The sequence below is a fragment of the Pteropus vampyrus genome, unplaced genomic scaffold (assembly GCF_000151845.1).
Source record: "Pteropus vampyrus isolate Shadow unplaced genomic scaffold, Pvam_2.0 Scaffold101, whole genome shotgun sequence".
Lineage (NCBI taxonomy): Eukaryota > Metazoa > Chordata > Mammalia > Chiroptera > Pteropodidae > Pteropus > Pteropus vampyrus.
In genome coordinates this window covers 5,632,737-5,651,292 of record NW_011888882.1, presented here as the reverse complement: position 1 = coordinate 5,651,292, position 18,556 = coordinate 5,632,737, and the positions used below count along the sequence as shown (strand labels likewise).

Here is an 18,556-nt window from a genome sequence, read left to right as displayed (position 1 = left end):
GAAGATGGTCACTAGATTTACCATGGTGATCACTTTGTAAGGTATATTAATGATGAATCACTATGTTGCACACCTGAAACTAATATAATATTGTTTGTCGACTATATTTAAATCATACTAAATAAATAAACAAACAAATGAACAAACAAAAAAACAAACAAATAAATAAAATGTCAAAGTATCTTAAAGTGGACATAGGCCTTTAAAATGCCTGTCAGTCAGGAACTTAAGCTGATTTTGTTGTTGTTGTTATCACTTCTTGTATTATTAACAAATTCCTTACAGGTTTGCAGCTGAAGAAACAGGCTCATCCAAATTAACAGACTGTCCCGCGCTTACATGTTAGTTACTGATAGAGGCCAGTGTAGAACAGGGTCGGTGTGTAGTGCTTGCCAACAGGTGTGGTGGATCTGCGTTTTGGTTCTTGTGGAGTTTTGAGGTGATGTGGGTGAACTTCGCCGCATATGGTCTTGGCCTTGGTGAAAGGCATGTGACTAACGTGCTGCCCATCCTCGGCTCCCTGTTGCTCTTTCTCATGTAAGAGGATAGGAGAATTTCTGTCATAAAAATGCTCATTATTTTATCATAAATAGTCTTCTTGGGGAGCGTTTCAAGAGCTGTTTATGCTCTAGACTGTTCATTAAGATCCATTCTCTGGAGAGAGAAAACAAAGGGGCTCCGATGACGCCCATTTTTTGGGGGGTGGGGAGCAGTACTGCATTTACATTGTGGTCCCAAAAGTACCAGAATGGGGCTCAATAAATATTACTGACTGAATAACTCTTGCAGCCAAATATAAGTGGTCATACGCAGAATGCTAGCAAGGACTCAGCCTAGTGCACGTACAAAATACAGCGTTCCCTCCTCTGTGGCATGGGTCCAAGGACCGCCCTCTGCTTTTCCTCAGTTAAACAAGAGGTGCCTGTAGCCAGTTTTAGATTGGTTGTAAAATACCGTTCCTCTCCCTCCTTCCTGCCCCTCAACGCTTCCCAGTTCTGTATTCACACTGGCCTGGAAACCTGCTTTTCCCATAAAACGAGATAATGGGAAAGGAACAAAATTTGTGCTCATGCCCATGCCAGCACGAACGGAAAAGGTGCCCCGGCTGTGAAAAGGCCTGAGACATGCAGGAGCGGGTTCTGACCCTGGCGTGGGCCCGCGATTTGTGGAAGTTACAACAGATTCTAACGTACTAGGGGTGCCCATTACCAAAGGAATCCTGTGATGTATCCTCAGCAGGAAGGGCTCCATTCACAATAGCAACGAAACACAGAATGTACTTAGAAATAAGCCTCACATGCCAGGTATGAGACCTATATAAAAACAACAAAAAGGCTTTACGGAAGACACAAATGCAGAAGGGCTCTATATAAGCCCCGGATATGGAAATGGGGACTGAGAAGACTGCTAAATAATGGATAAAATGCCAATTATTTTGTCATTACAGGTAATAATCATTCTACCTGATAGAGTTGTGGCCAAGATTAAATGGAATAGTACAAATGAAGAGCTTAGCACTGTATCTGACACAAGGTAAGTAGTACTCATAAGTTAACTATGATGATTATTAGCATTTTTAACCAAACAAAACATATTTCTTAAGGGAAGCAGAGAAAAGTCGTTCTATGGATACTTAAGTATGACTTAAAAGAATGAGTGAAAGCAACAGGCTACTGACAAAAAGAAGTACAGCTGGAGACAGGTTGCTCCTGACATGGTCCCTGATAAATGCTCTAAGAAACCCTGCTCTAAGAAACTTAACTGCAAGATCAAAGCCATTGCTGATTTGAACCCTAAAACCACCCCCATAAAATTAATTTTCATTTTTTTAAAGGTGGAATTTACATTTTTAAAAAAGATAACTTTATGCATCACTTTTAGATAAAGACCTATAAGTTCTGACAAATGCACACACCTGGCGATCAGTCGCCCCAATCAAAATACAGTGATTTTCCATCACTTCAAAATTTTCCTTGTAATACTTTCCAGTCAGTCCTTCCCACTGTGTCCTACCCTTGCCACCACTTAACTACACTCTTTCACCATAAATTAGCTTTCCTTGTAAAGTTTCATATAAATAGAATTGCACAGTATGTACCATTATGCGTCTTTCCTCTTTCATTTAAATTAATGTTTTCGAGATTCATCCACGTTATATGTGTCAGTAGCTTGACTCTTTTTATTGATGATTACTTTTATTGATGAGTAGTATTCCATTGCAAGGATCCTTCACATTTCACATATTCAATCATCTGTTGATGGACATTTGGGATGTTTCCAGTTTGGAGCTTTTATGAATAGGGCTACTATGAATATTTGCATAAAAATCTTTTTTTCATGGATATATATTTTTATTTCTCTTGGGTAAACACCCAGGACTGGAATTTCTGGGTCTTATGTTAAGTGTATGTTTAACTTCATAAGAAACCGTCAAATTGTTTTCCAAAATGAGTATGCCATTTTATACTCTCTCCAATAAGTAGATTCAGATCCTTGTTAATACTTGATATTGTCAGTCTTTTTCATTTCAGCCATTTTAGAGAATGGGTCATGATATTTCATTGTGGATTTAATTTGCATTTTTTGATTAGTAATAATTTTTAGCATTTTTATGTGCTTATTGGGTTTTTGTATATCTTCTTTTATGAAATGCTTGTTCAAATCTTCTCTGCCTGTTTTCCTTATTGGATCATTTTTCTTCTTACTGAGTTCTTCAGATCTTCTGAATATAAGCCTTTTATGATGCTAGGTAGATAGACAGATAGACAGACAGATAGACATATTCACAAAATCTTCACAAATATACATTTGTATTTCATAATGGATATTTTGTGAATATAAACATAAATATTTTATTTCTATATTCTGTATATGCAATATATAATATATTAAATATATAAATATATTTCTACATATTTATAGTATAAAATACATAAGTTGGTGAATATTTTATTGTAGTTTGTGGTTTGCCTTTTCATTTTCTTAACATTACTTTTTGAAGAGTAGAGATTTTAGTTTTGAATAAGTCCAATACTTCAGTTTTTTTTTAATGCTATGTTAATTTTTGTGCCCTAACTCATCGTCTACCCTAAAGTCACAAAAATTTTCTCCTACGTTTCCTTTCAGAAGTTTAAATTTTTAGTTTTTACGTTTAGGTCTGTGATCCATTTTGAGCTAATCTTTTCATATGGTATGATGCAAGATTGTAGGTTTGTTTTTTTCCATATGCATACCAGCATCATCTGTTGAAAAGACAATTCTATCTCCCATTAAATTACATTTTATTTATTGAAAATCAAGTGACTATCTATCTATCTATCTATATATATATCTATTTCTGGGTATTTATTTTGTTTCAATAATGGATATAACTATCTTTATGCCAGTACCACACTGTCTTGATAACTGTAGCTGTATAGTAAGTCTTGTAGTCAAGTAGTATAAAATCTCCAAATTTGTTCTTTTTCAAAATTGTTTTGACTATTCAAAGTCATTTTGTATTTTTATATACATTTTAGAATCCGCTTATTAATTTTTATTTTTAAAAATGCCTGCTGGAATTTTTATTTGATTTGCATTGATTCTATTGATCAGTTTGGGGAAAACTGACAATATTTTAACAATATTGAAGCTTCTAATCCATGAGCATGGTATAATTCTCCTTTATATATATCTTCAGTTTCTCTCAGTAATGTTTTATAATTTTCTGTGTAGAGAGTTTGGACGTCTTTGTTAAATTTATACCAAAGTATTTCAACTTTTAATACTATTGTAAAAAATAAATGATGTTATTTCTGTTGATTCTTTAGAATATCCTGCATACATGATCATGTCAAATAAAGACAGTTTTACTTCTTGACTCTTTGATTTGTATGGCTTATATTTCTTTTTCTTGTCTTATTGACTAGATAGGATCTCCAATAAAATACTGAACAGTTGAGAAATTAGAAACCCTTGCTTTCTTCTTGATATTTCCTAATATCAAGGAAAGTGTTGATGTTTATTATTAGGTATGCTGTGAGTTGTAGGATTTTTGTAGATGCCCTTGTATAAGATTAAGTTTAACTTGCAGCTAGTCTATGATAACTCTGTGCTTATTTCTGAGGATAGATAGGGCCATGAATCTGACCCTTTGCCTAAGATAGGAATGAGATGTATTATGTAGTGATTTATATTGTGCTATTTAAAGTCCCGAACTTCCTTAGAGGCATCCTGTATCAACTTGTCTACATTGTTTATTGAAAATACACAGATTGATGGCCTGAACCTGGATTACTGCATACACATCTTGGTTGAGGCTGTTTAAGAGCAGGGAGAGGATACTGGCTTGAGGTTTTATGGTGCTTATGTGGTGGGACCAAAGCGAGGATTCCTGTGCAGAGGGGAAAGGGGCTTGCATGGTTTGAATCTCCCACCAGTGACAAAGGAGGGAGCATCAGGGTGAGGACTAAAAGCCATCAGCAGTCAAACATCAAAAAAAAAAATGGAGTCAGATTCTTTACTACAGTGAGGAATTGTCCATGTTATCTAAGTTATCAAATTTAGTGACAAAAATTGCCCATATTATTCCCTTAGTATCCTTTTAATGTACTTAAAATACATTTGGCTGTGGAATTTGTACTGACGTTTTCTCTTTCATTCCTCATATTGGCAATTTGTGTTTTATCTTTTTCTTTCTTTTTTTTAAATTTTGATTGATCTATCAGTTTAACTGAGTCTTTCAAAGAACCAGCTTTTGGTTCATTAATTTTATTTATTGCTTATCCATTTTCTATTTCATCAATTTTCTCTTTATTATTTCCATTTTCTCTGTTTCAACTTTTTTTTTGTAGATTTCAACAACAGTTTTCAAGAAGCAAAGAAGCAATTACAAAGAAGCAAAATATAAAAGTCAATTAATTCTTGTTTTACAAAGAGAGAAAGTAGACCACAGACATCAACAGAATATAGGAATCTTCCTCCCCTTACACAGTGGATTCAAAAAATAAAACAATGCTTCTAGATCTATAGTAGGCATTATTCACATTTCATTTCCTGAACGTATCCTGTTCAAGCTAGTTAACAAAAAGAAGATGCTATGAAGCAAATTACGCTTCATTCTTAATTTTCACTGCATTAAAATTTTGCAACAGATCTACAAAGCTATTGCAATCAACTATTTATATGTGGAAAGCAAAAGGTGGGTATTAGTCCCCATTAATAATCATCTATCTAGAAAATCATCTATTTAGAAATACTCCCTAAAACTTACTTTAAAAATCATTTGAATATTAAAATTGTTATTTTAAGTAATTTTTCTTAAGCATACTACATATGCAACTGCATTAAAAAGTACCGGAAATCAAAATTGTATTTCAAAGAATGTATTCCATACATATAAAACCAAACTAGAGTCCATTACAGTGTTTAAAGCAGATTTTATAGTTTTTCTTAAAGGAACAATGGTTCATTTTTCCAGTGATGGGTCATTCACATCTCAGTCATCCTCGTTTGGCATTACAACGGCTCCCTAAACCTCAAAGACAGTCATCTGAGAATGCAGAGTGTCCAAGAATTTTGTCAAGTGCCACAGCAAATTCATGTGGGTTACCTTTGTCCTTTCCAGCTTCATGTATTGTGGTATCTAAATCAACATCTCGAATTCCCATGTACAATTCAAGATTATCAGCCTTTTCAATTTCCTTGGCTTTGGTTTCAGCAGGCACTTCTCCCACAGTGTCAGGGTGTTTTGATCTCAGGCGAAGAAGTGTCTCTCTTCTGGTACCAATTTTTCCTGTTGATGAACTTTCAGCTTTTGACCTTGACTCTTTCTTTATAAGAGCTTAGCCAACACCATGATCTGTAATGGTGAGACCAAGTTAATCCTCAGATTTATACACATTCATTTTTTTTAAAATTTTTTTCACATGAGCAAATATGAAATCTTCAAGACCTATTTGTGCTCCTAAGAGTCTTTCCATGTCACCTTTAGGTATGTTTAAAGAGCAATATATAAGATTTTGGAGGATGAAATCTCAAACAAACCCACGATCTTGGTGTAGAGCTCAAGAATGCTGGAGAAACTCTCCACTATGCCTTGCAACTGTCCTGCGCCAGCTGCGTGTGGAAAACCAGCTTGTGGTGGGGGCAACAGTGGGCTCCAGGAGGCTGCTGCTGCCACTGTCACCCACCTGTTCGCCCTCCACCAGCCCGTCCTCTCTTTCAATTTTACTTGTGTTTTCCAAGGTTCTTAAGATGAAACCTTAGATTGTTCATTTTAGGCCTTTTTTTCTTCTTTCAGCTTTATTGAGGTATGGTGGTTAAATAAAATTGTGTATATATAAGGTATATAATGTGATGTTTTGATATACATACACACTGTGAAATGATTCCCTTTCTTCTCTCTTAATATAGGCCTTTAAAGCTAAAAGTTGCTTTCTAAGCAATAAGAATTTAGCTGTACTCCACACATCTTGATATGTTGTATTTCATTATAATTCAGTTGAAAATATTTTCTAATTTCCCTTATGATTTGTTCTTTGACTCATGGGTTGTTTAGAAAAGTGTCATTTAATTCCAAATACTTGGATATTTTTCAGATTTATTTTCATTCATGATTTTTAATTTAATTTTGTTGTGGTCAAGGAATATACTCTATGAATTCAATCCTTTTAATTTATTGAGACATGATTTATGGCCTACCTGGGTGAACAATCCACATGCACTTGAAAAGAATGAGTATTCTGTTATAGTCAGGTGGAGTGCTCTGTAAATGGTGGCGGCTTTAGATTGAGTAGCCAAAGAGGTCTTTTCTGGTAAGGTGACAGTAACCATGTATAAATGACAAAAAGGAACCAACCAGGTGGACACCAGGGAGGGCAGACTGGACAGATGGCGTGGCTGGTATAAAGACCCTGAGATGGGAGGTAGGCCCTGTATTAACTGCCATTAATGGACAATGTCCTCAAAAGTCATACTTATTCAGGTTTTGGAGAGCTGCTGTTACACCTGGGCTGGTTCTCACATCCACAATCCTCCCTTCTCCGCAGACCAGAGGCTGAAGGAATTGAAGGGCTTGGCGTTCAGTTACCCGGGCAGCGGCCCCACTCCTGGTCTTTGTCTCAGTTATGATTTCCAGGCAACGGCCTGATTCTCAGGACTCACTAGAATAAATAACAAATCTAAAACGATAATAGCAGTTATCATATTGCACAGTGCCAAACACATACATAGTAGATTCACTTAATCCTCATCACTACCTTATGAGGTATCATTATTCCTTTTACATACAAGAAAAGTGAAGTTTAGTGAGGCTGAGGAATTCACTCAAGTACATGCACTTGGGAAGCAGCAAAGTTGGGTTTTAGGCCCAGATTGGTCTGACTCTAAAGCCTGTGCTTCTAACCATTAGGCAACACTGCCTCTACTCACCTTGTCTATGCCAGTTATGACTCCTGAATCCCCGTCTGGGCTTGAAGTTGCCAAGTAGGCAGCGCACTGAGGATAAAGCTCTGCCTTGTTCCTGCTATCTCTTCCGCCCTGGATACAAGCCCTTGCCCAGAACCTGCTCTATTCTGACATCCCTAATCCTGCTGCCCATCTCACTATGTGATCCTGGCGTGCGTCTGGCTGTCCTATCAGGGACTGGGAACACTTTGCTGTATCAGTAAGATTCTCGTTTTTGCTTCCTGGCTTTGGCTTTCCCCAGGCCTTCCCAACCAGGGATGCATCCAGTTCCAGGTCTCAGCCTCTCACTGTCAGCCTCACATCTGTTTCACCAGACCCTGGTATTTGACAGAATTTACTGCCCATCAGCTTCCAGCTTCTTCTGGGGTTCTGTGTGGTTTACAATCCTGAGGCTTATGGGAATTCCACTTGCTCTTCACACCCTAAACGTCATCTTCAGCAGTAGATACCAAACTATTTTTTATCAGAAACCCCAACAATAAAATATTTTTGCACTTGTACTCCTGATATATGTACAATTATGTATAAATCCTAGACATGCACTAGAGTACCAGTATATTATGTAGTTCACAAAGCATAAAATATATGAAAGCATTAAAGATTGAGATCAAATAAAACATCTTCTCTGATATATACATTTTAATATTTCATATATCACAATATACACACTCATATATACATACACTAATATTTTATATATATTATATAATATACGCACTAATTGTTTCTACTTTAAGAATTCGACCATAAGAATTTCACCTTAAGAATACATGTGTATGTGTATGAGAGAAAATATTTTATTTGATTTCCTTCTTTAATACTTCCTATAGCAGTTACCCAAATAACATCGTTTCATTCAACATTTTTTTATTATGACATTGATGAGATGCTGTAGGAACTTAACTATTGTTTATATTAATTAACCTATGATAAAATTGGTTTTGTTGTACGTCTCTTGCTTACAGTCACAGAACTAGCAATGACAGTAAATGAGGACTTACTATATATTTTCTGTGCTTTATAAAGTATATAGTATACTGGTACCTGTCTAATATATATACACGCATGAATATTTTCTGTACCGAGAATTTTCATGTGGTTCACGTGAAGCGTACACCCTTCCTCTGAAGATCCCTAACCTCAGGATTCAGGCCAAGCCCCTCGGGGGCTGTCCTGTCTCTCCACAGTCTGACTCACCACCTTCTCACCTCAGCCCACACCTCTTTCTGACAGGGAGCTCACCTGCCATTGCCATCCATCCCAAAACATGCTTCAGAATGAGAATAACCTGGCGTTAACTCCAGACTGCCACTTACCAGCTGTGTGACTGTGGACAGTATATATAACCTTTCTGGGCCTCACCCCTAAAGCTGAGACAATAGCACCAAATTTTCAGGGTGGTTATGAGGACAGAAAAAGGAAACACCTAGAAGAGGGTCTGGCCTAGAGAGGATGGCCAGTGAATGACATCAGCATCATTTTTCCAGGGGGCTTACTCCTGCCTCCAGCCGCAATTCATGCTGATCCATCTGTCCTACTGAGGACCCCTTACTTTCTAGTTCAAGGACTCCTTTTCTGACCACTCCAGCCTACCCGAGCTCCACATCCCCTACTCTTCATCCTCTGGAACCCCCTAAACTTCTTCAGTTAGGCCTGGGCAGCCCTGGATTGCCAATTAATTATTTCTGTCTACTCTCTCTTCTTCAACCAGCCTAAATGCTCCTGGAAGGCAGGGGCCATATAATTCCTGCTTATGTGGTGTCCACCACAGGTGCCACTCAGGCAAAGCAGTTGACATGGACACGTGCCCTCAACCACATGGATCTGAAGTCCTCCCAAACCTCCACCTCCTGGCATTTTACCACATTTGTCCATTTGCTGTAATCACGGGGTTGCATCTTTTGACCTATAAAATCCCACAGGCTCTTACAGAAGAGGCCACTTCAACGAGACACTCAGGCAAGTTCTGCCAAGCTGGGATCAGCATCTAATCACGTTTCCATCACAACACAGTGAAAAACGTGTGACTGGCCCTTAGCAACGGTCTCTCAAGAAAGCTACCCCTATAGAGAGCTCATTAAGTTAGCTGAACACACGTGAGGCAAAATCTAAAAACAGTCCTGTGCTGTCTGAAGCCTCACTCAGCACGTGGCAGATGCTGAAAAGGGCAAAGACAGAGCTTCACTCTCAGTAAGGTCAAGGAAGAAAAGAAAATCTGCTGGGCAGGCAGCCCCAGAGCAGGCCCAGGTCCCTGAGCAAAAGATGAAGACCCTGAGGTGAGGCCAGCCTGTCACCCCACCCCCACCTCCACCCCAACATACAGATAGTTATTCCCAGGTATCTGGGAGCTCTCCTCAACCCCCTAAACCTCTGCATCATTTGGAACCCAGGTCAGGAAACCACCAGGAACTGGTTATAAAGAGCATTTGAAATAGAATTTAAAATGTAAAATTCATTTCAATTCAGCAAGCCTCAGGCACTTACCGTGCTGCAAACTTCTACCCTTAGTGACACAGCCCTCACTTTTAAGAGGTTTTCAAGGATAGATAGGACACATAACAAATATCGACAACTCAGGATAACATACAGCAAATATTCTAATGGAGGAGCAGGTGAAGCATTCTAGGAGCAGAGAGGAGAAAGGAGGAATAACGCCACAAGGGGGATGGTCAGTCAGGGAGGGCTGCATGGAAGAGGCAGAGCTAGCCCCTAGCCCAAGGCCAGGGCTCCTGACTCCTGGTACTTCCTGGTTCCTGGTGCTCAATTAAATTCAGTAAGTGCTGGCTAAGTGGTTGAATGAGAAGGTGTTCCAGGAACTTGGTTATTGTCTGTGCTCTGGTTTCCCACAGAGAGGGGCAGGGAAGGGGGAGGAGCCTTGAAGTGCTGCAGCTTCTTTTATCTTTGGAGAACCAACTGGAGGGGCTAGAGGGGCTCAGACCTCAGAGAGCAGACACCAAGGATCCTGTAGCTTTGCATGCTTTCTGGTTTCCCCCCTTTTACCTCTTCTTTATGGGGTAAAACAAGCTCCTTAGCTCACTTTGATGTAAAAATAAGAAAGCAAACTGGGGCAGCACGTATTGGTGAGTTATTGCTTTTTAAATGGTTTTGAAATGCAAAACAGATTCAGCCACTATCACTGAATATTTGACTTCAAGCAAAACCAGCACAAGTGGTTAATACTTATATGTGCAACTTTTCTGCATTAAAGGGTCAGCAAACCTGGAAAAATAAGCAAAAGAGAATGTGTGTTCCATTCCTGACAGTTTGTATGTTTGAAAAGAGCACAGAGGAGCAGGTGAAGGAGTTGAAATCTTTAACCTGAAGGTCTCAGCAGGCCGTCAGGGCAATAGGAAGCAAACCAGAAAAATAACAAACCACACACACACACACACACACACACACACACACGCACGCACGCAAGTACACACACACAAGAACAGAGAGGGACCTTTCAAACATAGTGTCCAGTGTTTAAAACATAGGACATCAGACATCTGGGTCACTGGCATTTGGGTCAGAAATCTCCAGATCCAATGCTGGAGGTGTAGAGGGAAGAGCGTAGCTGTGAGAATTCAGCTCTCATCTTCCAAGTCACCAGGAGGCTCCATCCCCAAAAGGCACACACTTGAAGGAAGGGGAGTTCACACTTGCTTCAGAGAGAGTCACACTCAAAGCTGGGACACACATGGGTTATGTTTCAGACCTGTGGACCAGGTAGAAGTTGGCGACAAGGGGTGTGAGAGACCTGGAGGTGGTAGCAGACCTCTTCCATGAGAAAATGCTTTGTACACTGTGAAGCACTATACAAACGTTAGGTTTCTTGTTTTTGAGGCAATTAACTTCAGTTGGAACAGGTATCCACAGTCCCCAGCCTCATAGCTGTTCGCCTAACTCCCACCCTCCCCACTGAAAGTTAATCAATTTATTCCTTTATTCAATTTGTTCTATACATGCTTATTGAGCACCTAACATGTGCTAGGTACACTAAAATGGATAGACATGGCCGATGCCCTCAAGGAATTCAAAGCCAAGTATTCTAAAGGCACTAGATAAGTCAAACGCATAGAAAAGGCCTGAAAGAAAACAGGCCAGAAGTGGCTTCCTCTGGGGAGGAGAAAGGGATGGAGGTATTACTGAATTCTTTACCAGTGAAAGACTATGATAGCACCCAAGTGTACCTCTGATTTTTAAAAAATGATTCCACTGTGAGCTGGTTTTTCACATGCAGCCAAATGAATCTTTCTTTCTTTTTCTTTCTTTCTTTTTCCTTTCTTTCTTTCTTTCTTTCTTTTTCTTTCTTTCTTTTTATTTTGGAATTAGTCAGGGATTTTATGAAATGAACATGACCATTTCTAGCCACTGTTTCTAGCTGTCCCAACCCTGGAAGTCACACAAGCACTAAATAACATCTAATTATTTCCTATTTCACACAGTCCATGGGGAGGCCACGCAAGTTCTGCTTCATGTGAGTAAAGCTCCTCGGGTTCAGTTTAGTTCCCTTTTCAACTTCCTCTTGACCCAAATCCCTCTCTGGCCCCAGGGGGTTAAGATTCTGTGTTCCAGTTAAACAAATTCTAGGCTTCAGAATAGCCATGCATGCTGACAGCCATTTACCCTGTTTCCTTGGTCCCCAGGTCCTGCTGTCCTGCCTTTTCAGATGACCACAAATCTTCTCAGACACACAGGGCTAGGAAAGGTCCTCAAAGGGGTCCCAGTCCACCAGCTATGCATCCTGATTCAAAACGCCCATTCCCCATTATAGGACTCCAGGAAGAAGGCTTCCTAAGTGTCCTCCTAGAAACTTAAAACAAGCACACGCCACTTAAAAAATGAATGACAGAATTAAAATATTACTTCATTGGTTCTCAAAGTGTAGTCCCAAGCCAAGCGGCATCAGCATCACCAGGAAACTTGTCAGAACTGCAGATTCTCAGGCCACACCCCAGACCTACTGAATCAGAAACTCTGGGGCCCTGGCTCGGCTATCTCAGTTTTGTCAAGCCCTGCATGGGATTCTGATGAGGTTAAACTTTGAGTGGCGCTAATGTAGTCATTTGAAGCTCAGATGAGAACTGACTGGTTCCCAGTGCACAAAACTGGTAGAAACTGCTTGGCTTGACTGCCTGCCTCGCAGGAGTGCAGGTGCTCATTTCTACAGACATGGAATTCTACAGATAAGCTAAGAATTTTGAGGATGTGAGAGTTATATTAGTTTACAAAATACCACAAACCGAGTGTCTTAAATAACAGATATTTTCTCTCATTTTTAGAAACTGGAAGTCCAAAATCAAGGTGTCGGCAGGTTTGGTTTCTGCTGAGGCCTCTCTCTGTGGCTTGCAGCTGCCTCTTCAGAACGGTCCTCCCTCTGTACATGCATGCCCCAGTGTCTCTCTGTGTGTCCTGATCTCCTCTTCCGATAAGAGCACCAGTCAAATTGCATTAGGCCTACCCTGACAGCCTCATTTTAACCTAATCACCTTTTCGAAGGTCTTATTTTCTAATGTCATGTGTGATGTCAGATGAGTACTAGACTTATCGGGGTGATCACTTCGTAAGTTATATGAATTTCTAATCACTATGTTGTACACCTGAAACTAATATAATATTATCTATTGTAATTTTAAAAATTAATTTTTTTATTTTTTTAAATAAATTTTTAAAGAGGTCTTATTTTTAAATACAGTCACATTCTGAGTTTCTGGGAGTTAGAACTTCAACGTGAATTTCAGGGGACACATTTCAACCCATAAAAAGAGTCTCATATGGGCTGTTTTATCAATATTTCCCAGTCCTGTCTGAAACACTTTCCTTTGGGTATATGGGACCAAGGTGAGGATGACTGATTCCTCTCCCTTCGCCTTAGCTCACTCCTCACCTCACACCACTCCTCAGGGGGCAGCTGAGTCTATCGGTTCAAAGGCCCCTAGAAAGGACAGCTATGCCTTAGCAGACAGAGGAAGCAGGAAGAGAAAATGGAGGGGGAATGAGAGAGAAGAAGAAAGAAGAGATTTTTAAAAAGGAAAACAGGAGAAAGAAAAACAAAGTTTAAAAGCATTGATGAGCTCAGCAGGGAAAGGCCTACTTGCCTTTGTTTTCAGAATTAGAGGAGAAGTAGGCCCCCAACGCCACTCAATTTGGAACGCTAAGCAGAGCGAAAGTTTGAAGCCAGACCAAGGTTTATCAGCCACTTAAATCCTTGATGCCTCTGTTCATTCACTTCTTTGCTAATTTATTCATTCATGCATTCTACAAAATAGTGTGGGCTTTCAGACACCATCCTAGGTGTTATTTTCTTGTTGGTAAATAGAAATAATAAGCCCAATTTGTAGAGTTGTTAGGTGTACAGTGTCAAATGTAGATTTGTGAATCTTACTTCAACATAAGCCCTTGAAGATAGGGATGTCTTCTGTATTTGTTTACTTCTGTCTCCAAGAGTGACTGGTACTCAATGGACATTTGAGGAAGGAAAGAAAGATGGAGGCTGGGAGGTGGGCAGGGAAAGAAGAAAAAGACGTAAGCGTGACACACTGAGTGGCCTTTACATTACTACTACCATCTGGGAAGGCCCAAATCCTGGGGAGTCCTGAGAATATAGTTTCATTAACACCAGATCTTGGATCCACACCACTTCCTTTCTTCCTCGGAAGGTTCTGGGAACAGAATACTATATGTTATTTGTGAGATTCCAGGTCAGCTCTAGACCAGTCCATGAAGCAACTGAAATTCCTCTTTGATGCTTCCACCTTCACCACCACCACCCCTTTTAGGTTATTTCTCATCCTGATGCCAGGATCTTGTTACTTCAAGAAGCGGGTTGGAGCTTAGGGCCCCTCATGCTGAAGCAAAAGGGGAGAGGGAGAGGACAGAGCTCTGAATTCTCACACGCAATCTCCCTAACACTTTACAAGGCTAATCTCCTTCTTGATAATCCTAGGCATCAAGTCTGTGGAATTAGCTGACGAACCAATTTCCACTGTGGTATGAATAAACATGGTAGGATGGTGTGCTGTCCCTCCCAAGGGTCCTTGCCCTGTGGCAGGGCTTGTGCTTTAAGCCAAAGACAATAGTTGTAGAAAATTAGTACTGGAAAGGTCCTTATGGACCAGCCAGCCTTGACCCTTCATCTCCAATGACAAATCTGCAACCCCATGAAAACGTAAAAACTAAAAATACTAAAGTCCTAAACAGAATGTCTCCTTGTGACTACTTGAACCCCAATTTCCCTATAAAACAGGCTGTTCATGCTGACCTACATTTTTCACTTGGCAGAACCAAGGAAAGAAGTTTTCTCTTCTGTCTCATTGCTTTCTCAGTACCCTCAAACATTGCCAGGTATTGTCCTATTGTCACCTCATATTTGACAGGAATTAATTTCCTGATACATGGAGCTCTCCTAAGAAGCCACTCACATGACCAGAGCCATCCAACTGGAATGCCACAGCGTTAGCACACATGAGACATTAGATTCCAACTCCCCTCCTCCCACACACTTGGACCATAAGAGAGCCAGGTTTACCTGTCTTCTCTTGGGGGAGAAATCACCAGAATGAGAACCAACCACTTCCAAAGCTGTTTTTATAATTAGAAAATTGAGGGCCTGCGTTTCTTGTATCTTAGCAAAGAAGGTGGGAAGTTAAAGATGGGTCCCGCCTTCTCTGTTCTGGGGCCTGAGGCTGAGCTGAGAGCTGTCCCAGTGCAGAGGGGGCCACAGGCAGACCTGCCCCTGCCACGCACATCTCTAGCACAGTCGCTAACCACGGAGCCATGGCAGGAAGAGCCTCTGCTTCCTTCCTGCAGACTTGGTACCAGCAGAGGTAGATTAATGCTGAGGTTAAAAAGTCCCACTGGGCATTCTCATCCATCCTCCTGACACAAAAGTGCAAGGCTGGGGGTCGCATAGCAACGTGACCATGTTCTGGAAGTGTGGGGTACTGAGGAAGAATCAAGACTTGGAATAGTCGAAGCCAGAAGCAGATCTGAGGAAAATTCATCCAGTTCTTACAGTTCATATATGAAAGAAACTCGATGGCAGTTTTCAAACATTTGACAAGCGTAAACATTTACATGACATTGCTGACAAAGAGTTGTATAGCTGGAAGAAACTTTACAAAATATAATAATGAAAAACAAATTTTGATCATCCAGGTTTGAGGGAAAATGAAGTATCTTTCTCTTCTCTCCATAAAAAAAAAATATATATAAAGTCATTGTCATATGAAAAGGTGATCAAAGGGTATGCAAACAAAAAAAGAGAATAAAGTGTTATAAGGGTTAGTTAATAAAAATAATAAGTTAATAAAAAGTAATGTCATTTACATTTTATAATATTTGAGGTATTTCTCATTTGTTTGTAATTTCTTTTCTCATTCTAAGTATTTACTCTTATACCTAATTTTGTAATGTGTGTTTTTAAGAGGGCCTCCAAAATTATGTAAGCTTCAGGCCCCACAAAATCTGGATGGAGCCCTGAAAGGGAATCACTAAGGAAACCACTTAAAGCCATCAGAAAAGTATCAATCATGTAACAACGTATTCCCTGCTGTAATTCCAAATAGATATTACATACAAAGAAGGTAACTGAGCCCTGTGAAGCTTTGGGTTCATAAGTAATGGAGAGTTACATAGTTAAAGCAAACTTTTTCACTTGCATAAGGATAGTAGTGCACATTAGTAAGAGAGGTACCTGAGCACCTCATTAAAAATGCAGCTTCAAGGCCTCACCCTAGAGGTCTAGAGATCTGAAGTGGACTCTGGAAGTCTGTATTCTAAGATGCTTCCAGGTGATTCTGGTGAAGGTATCCTGGTGACCTCACCTGGAGAATCATGGCATTATTATCAGTTTCTCTCTTATATGTCATTGTGAGATTTAAAGCAGATTAAATTCACAAAAGTGCTTATAAAGGTACTTAACACATCATAAAATGCTAAATAAAGTTCTTCTTTTATTACCACTCTCCTCTCATTCTGGGCTAGGTTCGGGGGATATAGCAGTGAACTAGGAAAATGTGCTGTCGGTTCTCAAGCAGTTAAGGATGGAGTGGATATGAAGAGCACTGGGGCCAGGTGTTTGGCTAAAGCCTAGTTTGTAACTGGAGAAGCTTTTCTGGGAAGCATCCAAAAGCTCCCTACCCCTACCTAACATGGCCATCTTGACTCTAGAATTTCTACTTAGGACAACTCAAGTGGCAACCTCAGGAAGCGGGTAGGAGACATGTCTTGAAGTCAGGCTTGCATGGCTCTTTGTGAAAGACTGAAAATAAATGTCAATTGCTTATGTCAAACACTGGCAGGGGAAGGAGAGTCTGGCTCCCACGACTAGAGGAGGAGGAGACCAGGCAGGAAGCTGCTGTCTGCCAGGCACAGTACTAGGTCCTTTCTTATAAACCACATCACCTAATCTGCACAACAACCTTTTCAAACAGGCCTTATCACCACATCCTTATATGTGAAAAATACAAGCCTCAGAGGGGGCACATTAAGCCTGGGCCCCAGAGCTAGAAAATGGCATGTGTGTCTAATTGTTGTTCTCCCCAACACATCGTAATAATGTGAGGTACATCTTATGAGCGGCCTCAGATGCTCTAAACTCTGTCTTAAACTTTCGGCTATTCTTTTTACCACTGCGCCAGATGGTTAAGCTGCTTGAGGCCAACATCCACAGTCTATACACTGCCCTCAGACCTTGGGGAGGTTACTTAACTTCTCTGTGCCTTGCTTTCTTCATATGTAAATGAAATACTAATAGGGCCTCCCTCATAGGGTTCGGTGAAAGTAAATGAGACCACAGCACCCTCTAAGAGTGCAGAGAGAAGGAGCTTCTTCCTAAGAGTTAAAGATCCCTGATGCGGGACTTGGTATAAGCATTCAATAAATGTTAGCTGTTTGCTGCTGCTGCTGCTGCTGCTGATGATGATGATGATGATGATTCTCATGCTGAGCGCAGAGCCTGGTGCACAAGAAGCATCAGTAAATGTTTTCAAAAGGATTGAATGAATGAAGGTCTAAACCACATTCTGTGGAATGAAAGAAGTAAAAAAACAAACCAATTACCAAAGTGAGTGAGGTGTTTTAAGGCAGATTGATCACTGTGCAAGATCGCTGCCCATGGGTATCTGCAGAGAACACCACTCCTCAGTCTGCAGACCTTCACAAGCATCCCTCAAACTTCAGATGAGGGATTCTAGGTTTTATGCTAAATTAGAGCTTAGGCTGTCGTTCCTCACAGACCTCCCCAAGAGCAGGGCACCCATATAGCCCTGGGACGCTGTCCACAAGGTACAGACATACAGGCTGCTTTCACTTTGGGTATTGACCTCTGCAATTTGGTGAAACCACAAGAATTATCATTCCAAGATGGTGAGTGTAATTCTCACCAATGATAAGGGTTAGTTATGAGCCATCCCTGAATAGGGCAGCCCTGTGGCAGCAGGCTGTGGTACCAGAGGCAGCCTCCACACAGAGCTCCTCCTCTGTCAGACAACCCCACTCTTTCTAGAGAATCCAGTGCCGCCCAGAGCAAACGCAGCTGGCCTCGGCTCCACGAGGCCCAAAGGTCTCCTCTGCTCGGGAGAGCTAGAGTTGACCATGGCAGAGCGCGGAATCAGACTCCATGGGTTTCTGGTTCACACTCTGACTCTGTTAAATTATATGGTCAAGTTTCTCTCTCCGGAACTCACTTGCCTCATCTGTCCAATGGCTATGATAATAGTGTCTACCTCACAAGTGGTTGTAAGAAATAAATTAATCGGTTCACGTGAGAAGCTTATAAGAATGCCTGGCACATAGTAAGGCCACAAAAAATATTGACTGTTAATACTGCTGTTTTCATTTTTTGGCCAGGACATACAAGCAGGACCCGATGGTCTGTGTGGTGTAGTATGGTTTGCCCTCTTTCCTGCATCTGTGCCTGACCTGTTCCATCTCTCCAGCCTACTGACCCTGCTGGTTCCATCCTGATCCCCAGACAGTGGCCTACGCTGGACTAGCTGCCACTGAGAACACCTCTCCATAGCTTACCTCCTACTTCAAGTATGTCCCGTATGCTTTTAAATTAAAACCACGTGGCAAAGAAATTTTTCAAAGCATTGTATAAATTAAATTTAAAGGAATA

At 40.5% G+C, this 18,556-nt stretch overlaps 1 pseudogene; it reads right to left on the bottom strand.

The window, feature by feature from the left end:
• Positions 1-5,480: 5,480 nt before the first annotated feature.
• On the bottom strand, positions 5,481-16,304 carry LOC111742782 (annotated as a pseudogene).
• Positions 16,305-18,556: the final 2,252 nt, after the last annotated feature.